Source organism: Macrobrachium rosenbergii, chromosome 23, assembly GCF_040412425.1.
Source record: "Macrobrachium rosenbergii isolate ZJJX-2024 chromosome 23, ASM4041242v1, whole genome shotgun sequence".
Taxonomy (NCBI): Eukaryota; Metazoa; Arthropoda; class Malacostraca; order Decapoda; family Palaemonidae; genus Macrobrachium; species Macrobrachium rosenbergii.
Window position 1 is genome coordinate 9252652 of NC_089763.1, and position 18117 is coordinate 9270768.

Here is an 18117-nt window from a genome sequence, read left to right on the forward strand (position 1 = left end):
GTTGTTGTTTTACATCGGCAACACGCCAAAATTTTGTTTCTAAATTCAACGCATAGATTTTAAAAATTTCCGCACAGAGTTGACAGTGTTGTTAGAGCAAATTAAACACTTGAGTACAGTAGATGTGGGGCAGGGAATGGTCTGAATTTAATTAATCAGAAGCTCTCTCAAGGCGATGTCGTAAAGTTATGAATTGCAGAAGTGTGATTACACTTGAGATGAGTTTTTGAGGCACTTTTATTTCCTCATTAGGAGTTTGGAGGACGATGCGTTGCAAAAGGGAGAGGGGCGAAATTCATGAGACCTAAGACAGTTCCATTTCAAACCTTGTACTAGAACGTTGTCCATTCTGCCAAGGTGACATTTAGCCAGCGACTGTAACAATCACACCACTGCTGAAGACTAAAGGTGACAATTAATGTATTTCCGTAGGTGCTTTAAATGTTTAGACAAGGGCCATAGTAGCACTCAGTGTAATAAACAGAATTGTAAATTGTGTAATGGTTGACATCATAACTTAATTGGTAGTAATAATGCTTTCAAGCCTCAGTCAAATGCACCTACCAGGCAGTTCAACAATGTAAATGATCAGAGTCAGTCATCAAGTCATGTCACATCTCAGTTCCTCGTTGGACGAGTTGGTAGAGTTCTCGACTAGCACTCTGCTAGGCCTTAGTTCGAATTTATTTCTGGTGATAGAAATTCATTTCTCGCTATAATGTGGTTCTGATTCCACAATAAGCTGTAAGGTCCCGTTGCTGGGTAACCAATTGGTTCTGCCACTCATCGATCTAAATCTGGGCCCAGCCTAGGAGAGCTGTTGATCAGCTCAATGGTCTGGTTAACAGAATATACTTACTTTTACATGTCACATTTAAGCCAGCAAAGGACCAATGTAGAGATAGAAAATCCAAGGGTTCTAACGTAAGTTCTAAGGTGAGTAAGAGTAAGTGGGAAGAAAGAATTGTGATGAAAACCTGTGTGAAATGCAACGTCGGTAAATACACGTCAGATCATTTGTTGGTATAGTACAGCAGTGTCGGCTACCTTGTGCCTTGGGGCTGACAGGCTCTGACCAGTGTTTTTACACACCGGGAGCCAACATAGTTTTGTTTTCTAGTTGGCTGGCAAAAATTAAAGTTGCCAGTAATAGAGACTAGCCCAGAAATTAAGTTGCAGTAATAAAGACTAACCAAAGTTAAAGTTGTGATAATAAAGACTAGCCCAGAAGTCAAGTTGCCAGTAATAGACTAGCCCAGAAACTAAAGTTGCCGGTAATGAGACTAACCCAGAAATTAAAGTTGCCAGTAATAAAGACTAGCCCAGAAATTAAAGTTGCCAGTAATAAATTGCTTGAAATTAAAGCTGCCAGTAATAAGTAAGTCACCCTTAGTACCTGCCATTGGTTTCTAATGTTGTTGTTGCTTAAACTCGATTTGGTTTCTTGTAAAGTTCAGATGGGAAATAGGGTAATAAGGACAAAATTGATAGTGCATGACAGTGTGAACACGCCCATCTACAACTTGGGCCTAGTTAATGTAAGACATCATTTGCAAAACAAAGGGTACAAAATGGCAGACGAGGAAGATCATAATCGCGTGTTAAAAAATGTGAACATACTGATCGATTGCCTTCTTTAATCCCACTTCATCCTTAGTATGGACAAGTGTGATGGAGTCAGTCTTTTCATGACTCATCCAAGGGTATCCCTTTATGACTTATGGGAAGGTCTGCCAGTGGGCACTTAAGTGAGTTGACACAGCTTCCGTGAAAGCCTTGCGTGTCTGCCAAACAGTAGAACCGAGCCAGGATGTCGATGAGCGATTGGCGACTTGTCGATTGATATCAGTCCCAAGAGCAATTTTATATCTCTGAAACGTAGCCATTAAGAAAGTAAAGGAGCAGTGTAGTGCAGATTGATCCAGGGTTATCAAGTAGAGTCTCCCTTTGCCAATGAACAACGTCCAAGTGTCAGTACAAGTAATGCCATTGCTCACTAAATGCTTTAGAAATGAGAGATTTGATCAAGATCCCTAGTTACTGAACCACTTACGAGCAAGTCCTTCAGACTTATCTCGAGACTTGGGGTTCATATAGGAAGTCCCCAACTCCAAGAATGAGCTACTACATGCCTCATTTTGGTGTTAAAAAAGAGAGTTCTACTAACCCCCTTAGGATCATGTGCAATGCCTCCTCCAAGTCAAAGGGAGGAATCTCCTAGAATGACTGCTTGTATCCAAGTCCTAGTTAAGTTGAGTTTATATATTTTTGTTAATATCTAGAGTAAATCTATGCACTAACTGCTGACATATCTACAGCTTTCTGCCGAGTCCCCCTTGATCAACAGGACACCAAGTATGCTCGATTCTGTGGTATAAACACCCGTCAAAGCAGCTACCTTTGCTTTTCCGGGGTCGTGGTATTTGGAGTCTGACAGTCCTTTTCTCCAACAAGTCCCTTCAGACTCATTTGGGAAGCTGGGAGGGAAGAGTTGACAAAATCGTCTTAGCTTGTTTGCAATTATATTGCCTATGTACTGAGGAGAAATGTGGGATAATTGTTAGCTGTTAAACAGCTTTAGATGACTAACATGCCACTGAGGGTGGGAGACTAACAGCCTTGCTTAATTGACGGGTAGGAGTTGAAGAGCCCTCTGAGATTTCTGTATTAGGAATGTTATGGCACAGGGTAGTGATTGGATGTACTTTGAAACCCTTCAAAGGGTGAGATTTGCCCTAGTAACTGGGTTCCTACAAAGCGTAGGATCCTTCCCTTGATGAAGTATCGAATTTTGATCCATATAGGCTGGTCACTCCAGCGTGTATGTTGTTGGGGAAAGTTGTTTTTGCAGAAACTATGGGAAGAAGGTATAGGATGGGATGATGTTCTCGACACAGAAAGACGAACAGAGGCTATGAAAATCTTAGAGGAGCTTGTCAATGTGCATAAGTTGAAATTTAAGAGAGGAATTTTGACAGGTGAATCAGAAATTCATGTCTTTACTGATGTCTCCGTAAGGCATGGGGCAGTAGCCTATGTCAGAGGAGAAGTAAGGAGAAACTAACCTGTTGACTGGCAAAATGAGAGTAACCCCTAGAAACATAATGGTGACCATACCTAAATTAGAGTTATTAGTCTTGTTGTACAGGAATTGGTTAGGTAGAAGTTTGAAAGAATTTATTAAAAGTCAGTACAGTTGTGTTGGACTGACAGTAAGGTCAAGCTGTAGCAGACCAAATAGCAAAGAGGACAACAGGAATGTGTTTATAGCTAATAGGGTAGGAGAGGCTAACTCTCTTTTACAGGAGTGTGGGATGATTCTGAAGCATGTGCTGACGAAAAGTAATCCAGCAGATCTTCTGTCCTGAGGGACCAGTATGAGAGCTAACAGACAGCCAGTTGTAGCACCGAGGACCCCAGATACTAGATGAAGCCTTGCTAAGCCAGGCTAATAAGCATGTTGTTGCTGCCCTCCATGAACTACAGGAAGAAATAGCCATGATACAACCAGCAGACATCTGGCCTATAATGGGGAATGTTGTTGGTGCGATAGTGGGTATTATGAAAATTGTGTTGAAATTTTTAAAAAGTAATGCTTATCCATTTTTAAACCTGTTTATTGGGAATAAAGGCATTGTTGCCTTCCAGTTTGTAGTTATTTGGAAAAAAGGATCTAGTATCCAATGATATAACTAATTTTGTTAACCAGTTAGGTTAGTTTTGGTTGAATTATAATATACCCTCAAAATAAATTAAAATAACAGTAAGGAAATACAGATCATTTAATCTTGTTACCCATAAAGGTAAATAGTACAAATCATACCCAAGACACTTGCATACCCTAAACATGCATTGTAGCATGAATTCGCTTATACAGCAGCTATTTTTCGCCAGGAATGTTGGTGTCCGGGATTGAGATGTTTGGCGAAAAGGTGGTAGGCGGATGTGTAGCTTGTATTAAATCCTTCAAGCCCCCTCTACACCACCCACCTCCCCCACTGCTCCCCATTGCACGAACACAGATGCTCATGGCCATTTGCTTGTATTGGTCGCCCACACTGGACCTATCCAGGTGAAGGAGGTTACATCCTGTTGGTAGCTACTGCATGAGCAGCCGAGCCGTTCGCCGATTGCTGTTCGACCCTCAATGCTGCCACCTTCATCTTGATGTTCAGGAGACTCGTTGCGACATACGGGACAAGCTGCAGTATCTACAGCGACAATCACCAAACCCTCCACGCCACCAGCACATTCCTACAGGACATCTTCGATGAAGACGAAACTTCGACAGTTCCTGCGTGAGCACAAGTTACAATGACATTTCCAGACTCCGCGATCTTCCATGGAAGGGAAGAAGATTCTTCAGCGCTGTCGGGTTGGCAAACACCCCCTCGAAGTATCTTTCAGGCGCAGAATCTTCAGCGAGCAGGTCTATTACATTAGTAGAGAAAGGAGGCCAAGAAGCAGTGGTAAACAAGAGAGGCCTCTTATGTATACGGCGATGGCCGGGGAGACAAGTTCTTATGCCCTCTCGCCTGATTTGGGGATCCATGATCCAACTGACATCACCTGTTGTGCAACCTGAGAATATGTATCGCACATCGACGACGCAGCAGATGCATCATCAGTATTTCCATCTCACCAACACCCTGCAAATGTTTTGACATTAGTGGCAGATGGAGTACTTGAGTTCATTACAGGAGCGACACAACTTCCTTGTGGGACCTAAATCTTTACTGAGTGTTGGAAACATTGTGTTGGTGAAACTCGACCATAGAAAACGGAGTCACTGGCCATTGGGTAGAATTGTTGCCGTCTATCCAGATGACGATGGAGTTGTAAGCTGTTAATGTACTCTATGAACACATCATTCCCCCTTGAAATGAGTGCATGCGAGGATATAGAGGTGAAGAAAAATGGCGATAATGAACACATCCATGAAGTGAATGAGAAGGACCTTCGCGCAGTGTAAGAATTGACAAAGAAGGAGAAAGTGTAGTTCTTGCGAAAATAGTGAACTTCGCTGAAGCCGAGTTAAATGTACGCAGAACAAATGGACACTGATACAAGTGACGAAACGAGACCAAAATGAAGGGGCAGCAATAGCCCAAGGACTTAAAATGCAAGAATGGGTTAGGAATGGCGATGTATGGTATGATATGAACCCAAGATAAGACAGCTAATGCAGGTTGTAGGAAGGTTACAGAGGATTTGAAGTGATAGGAAATGAGTGTTATCAGCATTGTTGCTTTGTGCTACTGAAACGCGGCACACAAGCATGTTTGAATTGAATGAAATATAATATAAATCCCTCTGCACGACACGAACTAGGTGTCATTGTGTTTTGTGAGAGTGATTTGGTTGTTATTTTGAGTGTTGTAAGTCAGTCGCGCGCTACTTCAACTGTAGCGCTGTAATTGAGTGCAGCCTGCGACGAACCTCCAACCTTCGAGCCTCACCTGCCTAACTTTCCCGTTGTTGTCCCGTTCGGCCAGAAATTCTGGTGTGGAGTATGTCGTGAAAAAATTGGATCTGTTTTTTCTCGGCAATCTTTCATAACGTTCAGGGTAAGCGCGAGGGAGTGTGAAAGCAAGCAGCTGAGTTCGTGGTTCACTTTCTGTAAATATGTTTGGTTATTTGTGTCCAGCAAATTGCCTGTGTTGTCTCTGTCAGGAATGTCAGAGGCTCTTTTATACTAAATTCAGTACGTTCTTTAGTAAAATAACCTTGCAAATGCATCTTTCTCGAGGGCATATCATTGAGGTAAAGCTAAGCACTCTCCAAGTCATCACCTCCAAAGCCAAATTGTTCATTTTAAAGTCAAGAGCGGGTTCCTTTAGTATGGTAAATTAATCCCTTCACATTTTTGCCATTCGGGGCTTGATATAGTTAATGTTCATTTAAAGTGTAGTCCTAGTGTTCAGAAATAAGTTTTGTGCAAAATTGTAACTTTTAGAGGCATGTTTTTTTGAGTTTTATGGGGTTTTGTATAGCTTTCAGCATTTGTAACCGACAGTGTGGTCCTTGTGTGTTAATGTGTTAAATTTAATTGGTCTATTTTTTAGGTAATTCTATATATTAGCTCTGCACCTGTTTTTACCTTTTCAACTGGTTTTTTATACACTTTTAGGAGTTCTGATACTGGTGGTGCATCTGTTTGTTGTTGGCTAAATGGAATGTCCCTTCGCTGTGTTTAGTACTGGCCTGGGGGTTGATTTTATACATTAACAAGTTATTGCACTTGCCGGACCGGGATACGAACCGTTAGAAACAGACATGCCGTGCTCTGTCTTGTGAAGATCGCGTATGGAAACCCCTTGTTGGGTGGACTTCAGGGTAATTCTAAGCCGGCTGTCCGCGGTGAGCTAGACTATGGCAATTGACGTTTTTCTATGTTATTTTACTTCCTTTACAAAAAGATTTGAGTAACATTTTGTCGGCCGGATGTAACTAAACTGTAATTGACCTTTGAAGACTACACTACCGACAGGGTGGATCTAAGCCGGCATTCCGCGGCGAGCCAACCTAACATACCATAGGGATGTTTACTGGTTACAATTTTGCCATATTAGTTATTGAAGAGGTGGGTGGTGGGCTCGTGGCGGAATAACATATGGGCCTAACCGGCGTTGGGCAACTCAAGTAGTGTAGTCTTCAAAAGGTCAGTACAGGTATAGTTACCGCTGGCGGTATTATTCATATGGACATTAATTGCTTTCAACATAAAATATAGGTTTTTCTGTTGTATTATGATGTGATTTGAATGATTTTGAAGTTTATTTCCATCGCAAATGAATACTTATCCTTCCCCGGCAAATGATATACTGTATACAAAATTAATAAAATTACGACTTGTCAGAATACCCCCTCTCCATAGCTAATACGGCAAACTGTGTTTACTGATTACCCGGTTTGCCGTATTAACTATATGGAGAAAATTCTGACAAATCGTAATTTTATTAATTTTAACATACAATATATCATTGCCGGAAAATAAGTATTCATTGCGATGAAATAAACTTACTACTCAAAATCATTGAAATCATCATGTATAACAGAAAAACCTGCTATTTTATGTTGAAAGCTGATGTGTCGCAAATGAAAATGTCCAGCTGGCGACAAAATATTGCTTTAAATTCATAATAGTAAAATAATAGAAGAGCATCAATTGCCATAGTCTCTGTGACAGCCAATAAATCTGCCGGGGTTAATTGCAGGTTGGTGAACTTCGGCGTCAAAATGAAAAGTAAATTCATAATTAGCAACCAAACTGTGGAAAAAGTCAAGTTATAGTGCTGTCGAACTACCTACAGTTCTACCATTTTAAAATAAAAATTGTAAAACCCTGCCTGATCTTGATGGACCTTAGCTTCTGTGTTTGCTGGTAGTGCCCTTCAGGCCCCTGACCATCCCAGTCCAGCCATCAGGGCTTAGAACCTTCCAGTCGTGGGGAAAATTCATAATTCGTCCCAAATGAGAACAGACTCAAACTGCCCTATGATAATAAAAGGAAACATGCCTAGGCCTAGGCCTACCATACAGCCACTTGAACAAAAGCTTAGGGTTTAACTACCTGTGCCAAGCATATACCCACTGAATCCTTAAAACTTCAAAGATCAAACTCTCAAATGTCTGCAAACTTTTTACTAGGAGCCTAAAACCTCTAGGCCTATGTACAGGCCCTATTTTTTTCCAACACTGCTAAAACTCAGCCTTGGCCCACTGTAGGGTAGACAAAGGGTCAATGAGTTCCAGCAAGAATAGAAAAACCTAACGTTTACATAACAAACATATAAAAAACTTTGACCTATTCATTGTGAAAGAATTACAGGAACAAGAGGAAGGAACGGTGGGAAATTTCTATGAGAAATATTACCTATCGGCCGAAAGTGAATTTGCGAGCAGGGAGCGCAGAAGACGACACCAACATAAGTTACACAATGCAGTGGCTCCACGACCACGACGGGCGGCGTCGAATTTTCGGAACGCTCTAGGTTCACGTGTGGGCTGAGGCTCTGGCTTTGCAACGGCGCCTCAGTTGCTTGTATGGCTGTTCCTCATTTGAGCATTTGCTTCTTCTACCTTCTTTTGCCTGTGCCTGAGAGAGCTGAAACTGAAAAGGCTCTGAATACAAATCGAAGTCTCGGAAGCCAAGGGACTGATAGACTGCTCACCAAGAAATGGACAGGATAAAGGCACAAATCAACCACGAGGACTACAGAGAAATCTTCCTTTGGCATCAAAGAAAGGCCCAGTAATCTCTAATCAAGAGAGGAACCATTGGAAATATTAAATACTTACATAAAAGCCTATTCTGATCTGCACACAGAGACAACAAAGATTTGAGTGTCTTAAATGACAAGATCAACTCTGTAACATGATCATGTACAAAGATGACAGTGCAGCTTTTATGAAAAAAAGTTATTTATTTACAGAAGACGAGAAGGGCTGATATAGGAAACATAAGAAAGGTGGACTGTCAACTCCCAATCAAAAATATTCTAAAAAGATGATAAAAAACACATCGAAATATACAAAACCAGAAAATAGAAATGACACATCGTAAGGAAAATGGTCCCTTGGTTGAGATTTGTATGGGAAACCATTCCTAGGGATGCATGGCTATAATTAAGAATTGTGAACGTTCGCCTTTGGGACTGCCAAGGGTGTTCGAAACGTACCTGTTGTGAATCCCGTCCAGCTGAAAAAGTCTGTTTCATTCGTCCGCTAGGGGCTGGGGCAAGGAAGGAGTAATGCCTATTTACTGTAGTTATGTCCAGCCCTCCACAGGGATAATTCCCTCTCTGGCGGGCCCTCGTACATTTTCATAATAATGTGCTTCTTATATTTTATAATTGTCTTTCAGTGTTTTCACGTCAGTATCGTGGCTCCTGCAGGATAGGAGAGTCTTTATTTCTTTTTTTTTTATTTGCTTTCTTCTTATTAATTTGCACAGAAGATTATTAGTCATAGCTAGATCCGTATTATTTTTCACCTTTGACACATATTCTTTATATACTGTGCACTTATTGCCATCATATGTTTCATGTTTAGTATCACTATAACCTTTCTTTACACAATTTTTACACCCGAAGATGTTGGTAGCACATTTATGATTTGTGATTTTCACCACATCTAGGGCAAGCTTGGTCATATCTACAATTTGCTGCGCTGTGACCAAATTCCTGACATTTATAGCATTGAATGGCATGTAACAGTCGAATACTGCAGCAGCTATGTAGTGTACACAATTTGTCACCTCTATCATAGATAGCCTTTCGTATTTGTGGCGTGCATTTGATGATACAGTGTTTATATTTGTCCTCTTTGGCTATCATTTCCTTTACAATTTTCAGGTCGTCATTTTCAGAAATGAGGCTACCTATCCATGGATTTTTCTTTAGAATGTTATCGATAATGTTATCTTCATCCTTTAGTTAGAGCTACTTTTATTTTTAGGTTAAGTTTACCGCTATAATTTTACTGATATATTGCTGATATTACTGAATCTCATTTTTTGCCTTTCTGGTTTTCTGTCTGAAATCTTCCAAATAAGTGTCTATCTCCTATTTGTTTTAATCTGTTCAACTGGCGCCGTTATTTTACTCATAATTTGCCGCTTTTCATTAGCTGCTATGCTCTCTTCGTTTGTAGATTTGATCAGAAGCACTTTTTTTGTCTTTAGTGATTCAGCATAAGTTTTGTCCATGTTTGTCATGGTCTTTACATCTTTATCAACATTATCAATTTTGTTTTGGATTTCATCTATCACTAGTTTTCTGAGCCGAATCCTGAATCAGCTTTGTTAATATCTCTGTGTTTTCTTTTATTTCTTCAAGCTCATCTTCAATGAAGTTTTGTGTGTTCTTTGTTCAGGCCTCTTGCAGTTATTACAGATGTACAATATGTTCTCACTACGAAGTATGGGGCATTCATAATGGAGCCAGTAAGTTACTTTGCATACGCAAAATGAATTTTGTAGCTCCGAGCAGAAAATGGTTGGTTTATGATTTCGCAAAGGGATCAATCTGTTTTAAATGTAACAGAGTAGTGATTTGGAGGTTATTCAGTAGACTTTGGTCCCCTTTTGCAATTTACTGATAGGTTTCACATGATCTAGGGTCATAGACTCCGCAGGAGGATTTAGAAGATCTCGGCTAGCTAGAAAAGCAAATAAAATACAAGCAGCCCAGATGGAGGGCATTCCCAGTAAACTAAAGCCCTAATCGATGACATTTCTCTCTCTCTCTCTCTCTCTCTCTCTCTCTCTCTCTCTCTCTCTCTCTCTCTCTATATATATATATATATATATATATATATATATATATATATATATATATATATATATATATTATACACACACATATATATATATATATTAAATATAAAAACACCGTATCGTGCCTCTCAGTTATTAATAGATTGATCCACAGTAACACTCTTGTTTAGCAAGACGAATGGATCTGCAGAAATATTTACAAAGCTTAAACTTTCGTCCATCCTACTGTTGTCTTGATCAGTAAACTAAACGAGACACACATCAATGGTGAGGAAACAGAAATAAAAATAAACAAACTGAAACGGATAAACGAGGTTAAAATACGCGAACAAGTCACTGGGTCGTATTCCTTTCAAGATTTCTCAGTGATCTGCGAGGCTTCTCAGTGATCTGCGAGGGGGGACAAAACGCTGGTCTTCTTCCCGAATGATATCTTGAGAGTCGTTATCCGAAATGGTAGTTTGATCAACAGACTCTGGAACAGAAGGTAGTACACATTTCTGAAATTCTTAATTCTGGCCTTTTGCAAATCTCTTCACTTAAAAGTAAATTATTCATAATGCCAGTATTCCCCTCAAAGGTGTCATTTAAAGTGATGAGTGCTCCTTCCACAATCCTCCTAGTGGTCCTATCCGCACTCTTATAAATAACTTTGCCTCCCTGAAGTCAATGGCATGATTAGAATCCCAAGTGTGCTTAGCAATGGCGCTGTAAACATTACCCAAACGGCAGGCTGCAATATGTTCCCGTTTCTCTGGTCCAGGGAACGACCACTTTCTCCAGTACAGCTGTAAGGTGTCAAAGAAACGAGCAGGTAAAAGTTACTGCTACTTTATTACAGATCCAGGCAGCTTATATTGCAGCCACGACTGGCCTTCGGCCCCCTTGAGAGACAATGGAATTGACTGTGACCTGAGGTCGAAACAATACTTAATATGCAGTGAACGAGAACAAATTACAATACAAAACACAGAGCTACAATATGGATACAGTCTTGATGCCTGTGAATGAAGAAACATGTGATACACAATGTGTGACATTTGTATAAATACGCATAAAGTAAAATGATTAAAATCGTGACCTGGCACGTTTTAGGCGTGACTAATTGAGCTTGAAGAAATGAAGTCACCAAAGCAAGCTCCAGCGGAGACTTAATTAATGGCGCCGCGAAAACACTATCCTGGCGCCGATGTGGTGACTTTACAATCTCCCAAGGCGAGGGACGCGTCTGACTAATCCTGTATCTGCTGGGGCGCTGAAAGTGCAGCGGCTCCTTATGAAGATAACGGAGGGCCTCCCGCCTGCGAGCTGCTGGTTGGGCGGTCCCTTCCGCAAACCGGCTTGGCGCCTGTGGGGGTGAGCGTGCTGGAGTGCGGTTGGGCGGAAGGGGTGCTGCGTGCATGCCGGGACTCTCCGACAGGAAGGCGGGCTTTGCCGGTCTATATGAAACGGTGTCCTTGCCTGGGAGTGCCAGCTAGAGCATGCTTGCTGTTCGTTCCAGCAGCGGAAGGTCCCCTGTAGGGCTTGGTTAGTGGTGGACTTGGGCCAGTCGACTCTGTGAAGACGTGGGTGGCGGATGACGGCTGTGGTGGCATGAAGGTGGTTGCTTTGCCGATGTATGAGCGCCTGCAAGGGCGAACTTGCGGCCACATCGCAGGCCTCTGCAGTGATGAGGTGGCGTTGTCCCGTCTGACTCTCCCGGCACCCGAGGGTTCCCGCAGGTTTGTTCAGCTGGGATGGGTGCGTTGGCTCTGGGCGGTCCTCAACCCGAGGAGGACCCACGGCAGCGATGTTTCCAGTCGGCGATGCAGCGGGCCATGAGGATGACTTTAGGGACCTGTGGAACCGTTTGACCAGGCACGTTGGCCGCTGGGTTGTCTGTGCAGCCAATTGCTGTGGTGCGTGGTTCCCAGCAGTTGAGCGACGAACCACAACTCGGAGAGGAAGCGGGGCCTATCGGTTGTGATGGTCGGGCAGCGACGGCTAACCCAACTGAGAGAGCAGGGCCTCGGCGCCGCCCGGCGCTGGCGGTGGCTTCTTGCATGGGTGTGGCCGGGCCACCTCGTCCCGACGGTCTACCACCGTCAGGAGGTATCTGAATCCACCCTGATGGGAAGGGGTCGGCGGCGTCGATGTGGATGTGGCGGCGGCACCTGGCTGTAGGAACTCGCCTACCCCGACTGGGTGTGACGACCCACCTTACTGGTCTGGCTGGGCACTGTTTTGCCCGGTGGTGAAAGTCATACTGCACCCGTGCCAGGCGAACCTTTTTGAAAGCAGTTTGGCGTAGTCCTGCGGAGGGTGTGAGAGCCGTGAATTATCTTCGAATACCTGGCGGCGTGAGGCTGGAACCAAGGCGGGGCTGACCTGTGCCTGCCTGATGTCACAGGCAGGCTGGGGCCGCCCAGGGGCGGGCGTCCCGCCACTTGAATGTGATGGCGGTGCGGTATGCTGGGGTTTCTGCCAGCGGCCTGTTCCTGGCAGGTCCTGGTAATCACCAAGCTGCACTGCGTTCCAACTCGACTCTGGAGAAATCTGCGGTTTTCTTGCGGGGAGGTACCTGTGAACAGGTAAGTCGGCTATGGCTGAGGTGGCGCTGCTGTCTGGAAGATATGCGTCCCCTGCCGTGAAGCGTGAACCAGTGGCTGGTGGTCTGTGAAGATTGTGAAGGCGTCACCAGGAGGAACTTGAAGTTGCCAGGCTGCGCGGTGCATGGCGCAGAGTTCCCTTCTCGAAGGTGCTGTGCGGTCTCTCGCGGGACTGAACCTTCTTGCTGAAGAAGGCGATGGGCTGGGGGCGCCGTTGATGATTTGCTCCAGAACAGCACCGCAGGCGACGTTACTGGCGCTCTGTCGTCAGCTGGAGGGGGCCTTGGGATCTGGTGTGCCAAGGCGGTTGCCTTGGTGAGGGCGGCCTTCGTCAAGGAAAAGGCCTGCTGCTGGCTGGGTCCCCAAGACAGGGACTTCGGTTGGCCTTTAGGACTTCCGTCAGGGGGCCGTGGTGTGCGCGATCCCGGGGATGAACCGCCTGTAAAGTTTACCATCCCAAGGAACTCCTGGACGGCCTTGATGGAGGTGGGTGTCGGGAACTTGGCTACGGCTGCTACTTTCGATGTAAGAGGGAGGACGCCTGTCGGAGACACCTCGTGACCCAGGAATTCTGCTTTCTGGACGCCGAAGGTACACTTGTCGAAACGGACGACGAGGCCGTTCTCTTGGAGGCGCTGGAGAACTGCTTTGATGTGTCTCTGGTGTTCGCTGAGACCTGGAAAATATGAGAATGTCGTCGACGTAGCAGACGCAGAATTTTAGGTCCCCAGGATGCTGTCCATGAGCCGCTGGAAGGTGGCCCCGGCGTTCCTCAGCCCGAAGGTGGAGAAGGCGAACACATAGGACCCGAAGGGCGTGATGATGGCTGTCTTTGGTATGTCCTCTGGCGCAACAGGTACCTGGGAATAAGATTTAAGAAGGTCCAATTTAGTGAATATTTTGGCCCCGTGAAAGGAAGCATGTTGGGTAGAGGGTAGTGGTCGGGCTCTGTTGCAATGTTGAGCCGCCTGTAGTCGCTGCAGGGTCTCCAGGAGCCGTCCGGTTTCTGCACCATGTGGAGGGGGGAGGCCCATGGACTGGAGGCTTTCCTGCAGATGCCCATCTGTTCCATCTCCGCGAATGCTTTTTTCGCCTCCTGAAGGCGCTGAGGGGGAAACCTGCGGAACTTCGCATGTGTCGGGGGCCCTTTAGTCACTATATGGTGGTATATGCCGTGCTTGGCTGGGGCCCCGGGGACTTGGCGAAGCTCGGGCTTAAATACCTCAGGGAACTCCGACAGTAGGTGTGCATACTGGTGGGGGGCGACGGCGCTGATGGTGGGTCTGGGTCCCGCCGTTAACGGGAGAGACCGGCAGGAGTCGGTATCGAGGAGGCGCTTGCGCCCCACGTCGACTAGCAGGCCGAAGTGCGCCAGAAAATCGGCCCCCAGGAGTGGGGTTCCTACGTCCGCGACGATGAAGTCCCAGGAGTAACTCTGGCCAAGGATGGAGATCGACAGGAACCTGGTGCCGTGGGAGAGGATGGGGTTCCGTTGGCGGCCGTCAGGAAAGCGGCCGGGTCTGGTGTCTGGTTGCGGTCCTCTCTGGATGCTGGGAAGACCGATTTAAAGGCCCCTGTGTCGACCAGCATCATCCTGCCGGAGACGGTGTCGCGGACGTAAAACCTACTGTTTTGAGGCCCTGGGTTCTTCGGCTGCCATGGCGGCCTGTCCTGCTGGCCACCGCTACTCCCGTTTTTTGAACAGGCGAACGAGCAGGGCGGCAGGCAGTTTCGGCGTCCTTTCCGAACCACTTGTGGTAGCGACAGAAGCCCGGGACCTCCATCTGCTGTGGTTCGGTGGACGTCTGTTAGCGATGGCGTTGACGGGCTGCTCTCGTCCTCTTCAGGCTGGACGGAGCTGACCGGCTGTGTGGCCGGTTTTAGCCGCTGTGAAGCCTTGACGGAGTCTGTGAGGTGTTGCGCCATCTCTATGAGGTCCTCGACAGGCATGGTGTAGGGGTGAGCGATCTGGTTGCGTGCCTCCGGGAGGAGTTGGCGAAGGTAGATTTCCGTGTGAAGCTTATCTCCTGCCGCTTCTTTGTGCCACCCAAGTCTGGTAGTGACAGGAGATCTACGACCATGCCCCAAGCGTCTCTTGAATTGAGGTCGTGGCGTGGGTTTATGGCAAGGTCGATAGCACGGGCGGCCCGGCTCGGCGATGGGCAGGAGCAAGCTTCGAGGAGGAACTTTTTGTGGTGCTGTATGTGAGGGTGTGTTTGGTACTCGCGAGATGAGTTTTCTGTACACGTCCCCGGAAGGGCGTTGAGCACTGTGTCGGCCTGTAGGATTTCGTCCGTCAGGTCCGCGATTCTGAAGTGGCTCTCCACCCTGCGCGCAGCCACATCGATGGGTTCCCCTGCGAAACGGGCGGCAGCTTTACGGTGAGGGCGGCCCGCGATTGTGTTGCCCGCCGTCGTGTGTTCGGGCGCTGGTGTGGAGTTGCGGGAGGGCCTCGATGCGGGGCGGGCGCGGGTGTGATGGGAGGTAGGTAAACCTCCGAGTCCGCGGGGTCCGCGTTTAACTGCATGAAGGAGGGGATATCCGCGTCCATGCTCGCTCCTTTGACCCCTTACTGGAGTGGGGTACTTTCGCGTCAGTACGCACTTTCATGCGCCGTGTGGTTCCGCTAGTGACGCTGGTGGGGTACGCCGACGAGTCAGCACGCTCAAACGCTGGTTACAGCGCCGTGTTTAGGCCGCTAAGAGCGTTTTGGAGAAATCCTGGAGCCAAGACTAAGTCGCCGTGTGAGTCCGCTAATGGCTCCGGGATACTCCGGGGTCACCACTGTATGGTGTCAAAGAAATGAGCAGGTAAAAGTTACTGCTACTTTTTATTACAGATCCAGGCAGCTTATATTGCAGCCAACTGACGCCGGCCCGCGAGAGACAATGGAATTGACTGTGACCTGAGGTCGAAACAATAAACAATAATATGCAGTGAACGAGTACAAATTACAATACAAAACATACAGAGCTACAATATGGATACAGTCTTGATGCCTGTGAATGAAGAAACATGTGATACACAATGTGTGACATTTGTATAAATACGCATAAAGTAAAAATGATTAAAATGCGTGACCTGGCACGTTTTAGGCGTGACTAATTGAGCTTGAAGAAAATGGGAAGTCACCAAAGAAAACAAGCTCAGTGGAGACTTAATTAATGGCGCCGCCGAAACACTATCCTGGCGCCGATGTGGTGACTTTACACAGCATTTGTCACAGTTTTTACAGCCTATAGCATATACTCCGACATCGATGTTTGGTTTTCTACAACTGTTCTTGATAATTTTCTTTCTAAGAGCATTGGGGTATTGAAAAATTACACTATACCCATGTATTTCTTTTCTTAGATTATTAGAAACTTTTCTTAGGTTATGATTATGCAGAAGGGGAAGGGGTTTAAAATTAGTAGTTGAACGGTTTTTCCTTGGATTATAAAAGCATTCTCCTGGCTCTAGAAAGATTTTTGTCGGTAAAAAACTAGGGGTAACAACTTTTTGAAACTGGTAGTCAAAAATTCAATTTCCTGGTCAATGAAACTAGGGTCAGAAACTCGTAACACTCTAAAAAAAATTGGTCAGAACGTTACTTTTGGTTTTCTCATCATGATATGAATAAAAATGTATGAAAATATTTGTGTGAGTACTTTTTCTGAAAACAGAAAATTTAAAAGACTTATCTACATCATCCCGGTGAACAACCAAATCTAAAAAGGGCAGGCGTTTATTGACTTCCCTTTCCACTGTAAACTTGATGGACGGAATAAAACTACTCAGTTATAATAGATTTGGTTGTTCACCGGGATGATGTAAATAAGTCGTTTAAATTTTCTGTTCTCATGAAAAGTAGGCTGCTCGCACAAATACGTACATATATTTTTATTCATGTCATGACGAGAAAATCAAAAGTAGTGTTCTAATTAATAGCTCCCTCCATCGTGAGTAAATGATTTCATGAGAGAGAAAGTCTTTGTGTAAATGAATGCTGACCTGGAATTCTTTTCCAGAATTCTGTTCTCCGGGTCTTCGCAATCTGTCCCTGCCCTTGTGAAACAATTGCCTTAGAAGACTCATTTCCATTGTAAAGACGTCAGACGTCTCTTCATTTCGCATCAATCACGTTCATGCATCACACATATTAACATGTCAAGAATCTCATGTAAACATTCATATGTAGAAATTCCTGGCCTTTCCGCCGATATATATTTTATCATTGTATGTCTGTTATGTCTCTTAAAATTGCCACTTGTTTGACTATCAACAAACACAAATTGCTTAGAGTGCGGGTCACGGCAATCGGAGGTCGGGCACTACGTTTCAGTCTGCACTCTGCTATTTATAGCTGAGCCCGGGTAAATAAAGCAGTTAATACCCAGTTCGACCTTTTTTGTCCTTACACCATCTTGCCACGCGCAAGATACTTCTGCAATCGACAGTCTACAAGGGCCACATGTTAGCCCCTCAACATTATTGTTGAGCTAATGGAAAATAATTTTATCAGCCAGTCTTAAGCGGTTTATAAGATTAGTGTCAAACTTTTATTTATTTGCTAACTGTAGTTACACTTCTTATGGCACATTACAGGTGCCTTGATTGCTGAACTGCTAGCTTGTCCATAATAATTTCTACTTGTAAATCTGTTCTAAGGAAGGTACTGACTGACATGCTGGCTGGTTGTTGCCTAGTCTAGTTTATTACTGCTTGATGTACAGCATCTTCACAGAGGCTATTGGCTGGTGAGAGCCACAACATAGTTACTACTCTGACAAATCGAAACAGGGATTAAGTTTAGGTGTCTGTGTTTGTTCACAGACAGAAACATACATACAATTTGATACAGAAGATTCAGTTGAACATTATGAGAACATGATCAGAGCACTTACATAGCAATGCAAATAGTGGTGATAATAAATGAAATGTGACAATAATGGTTACAGAGAAATATGTATAAAAGTTGTATGGGAGAAGTTGCGTTTCTTTGACCGTGTGCTCTTTTCATCAGATGACTCATAGAAGAGAAAGTTCATCTTGGTTGTTGGTCTCCTGGCAGGCCACACGTGGTCGGTATAAATACTGCCCCCTTTCCCAAGACAGGCCCAACAATTGAAAATCATTTTGTTGACCACGTCAAGGCTGGGTCATTCATACTTTCTCCCGCCTTGGTATTGGCAGTGAGTAATGGGTGCGACGGGTCATCCTTGTTGCCTTCGTTGCTGGTACATCTGCTTGGCTTTTGTGTGAGAATAC

The 18117-nt window shown here is 44.8% G+C and overlaps 1 protein-coding gene across 2 annotated transcripts in view; it reads right to left on the reverse strand.

Annotated features, from left to right (window-relative positions):
- LOC136851247 (PC-esterase domain-containing protein 1B-like) overlaps window positions 1-18117 on the reverse strand; it is a 157346-nt gene that overhangs the window by 133664 nt on the left and 5565 nt on the right. Inside the window, exon 1 of one of the 2 annotated variants that reach the window (XM_067125203.1) lies at window positions 7877-8107. The exons of the other annotated variant lie outside the window; for it this stretch is intronic. The gene's annotated coding sequence lies outside the window, so the exon portion shown is untranslated. Of the gene's footprint in view, window positions 1-7876; window positions 8108-18117 lie in introns of those variants that run through there. 2 annotated transcript variants of the gene reach the window in all.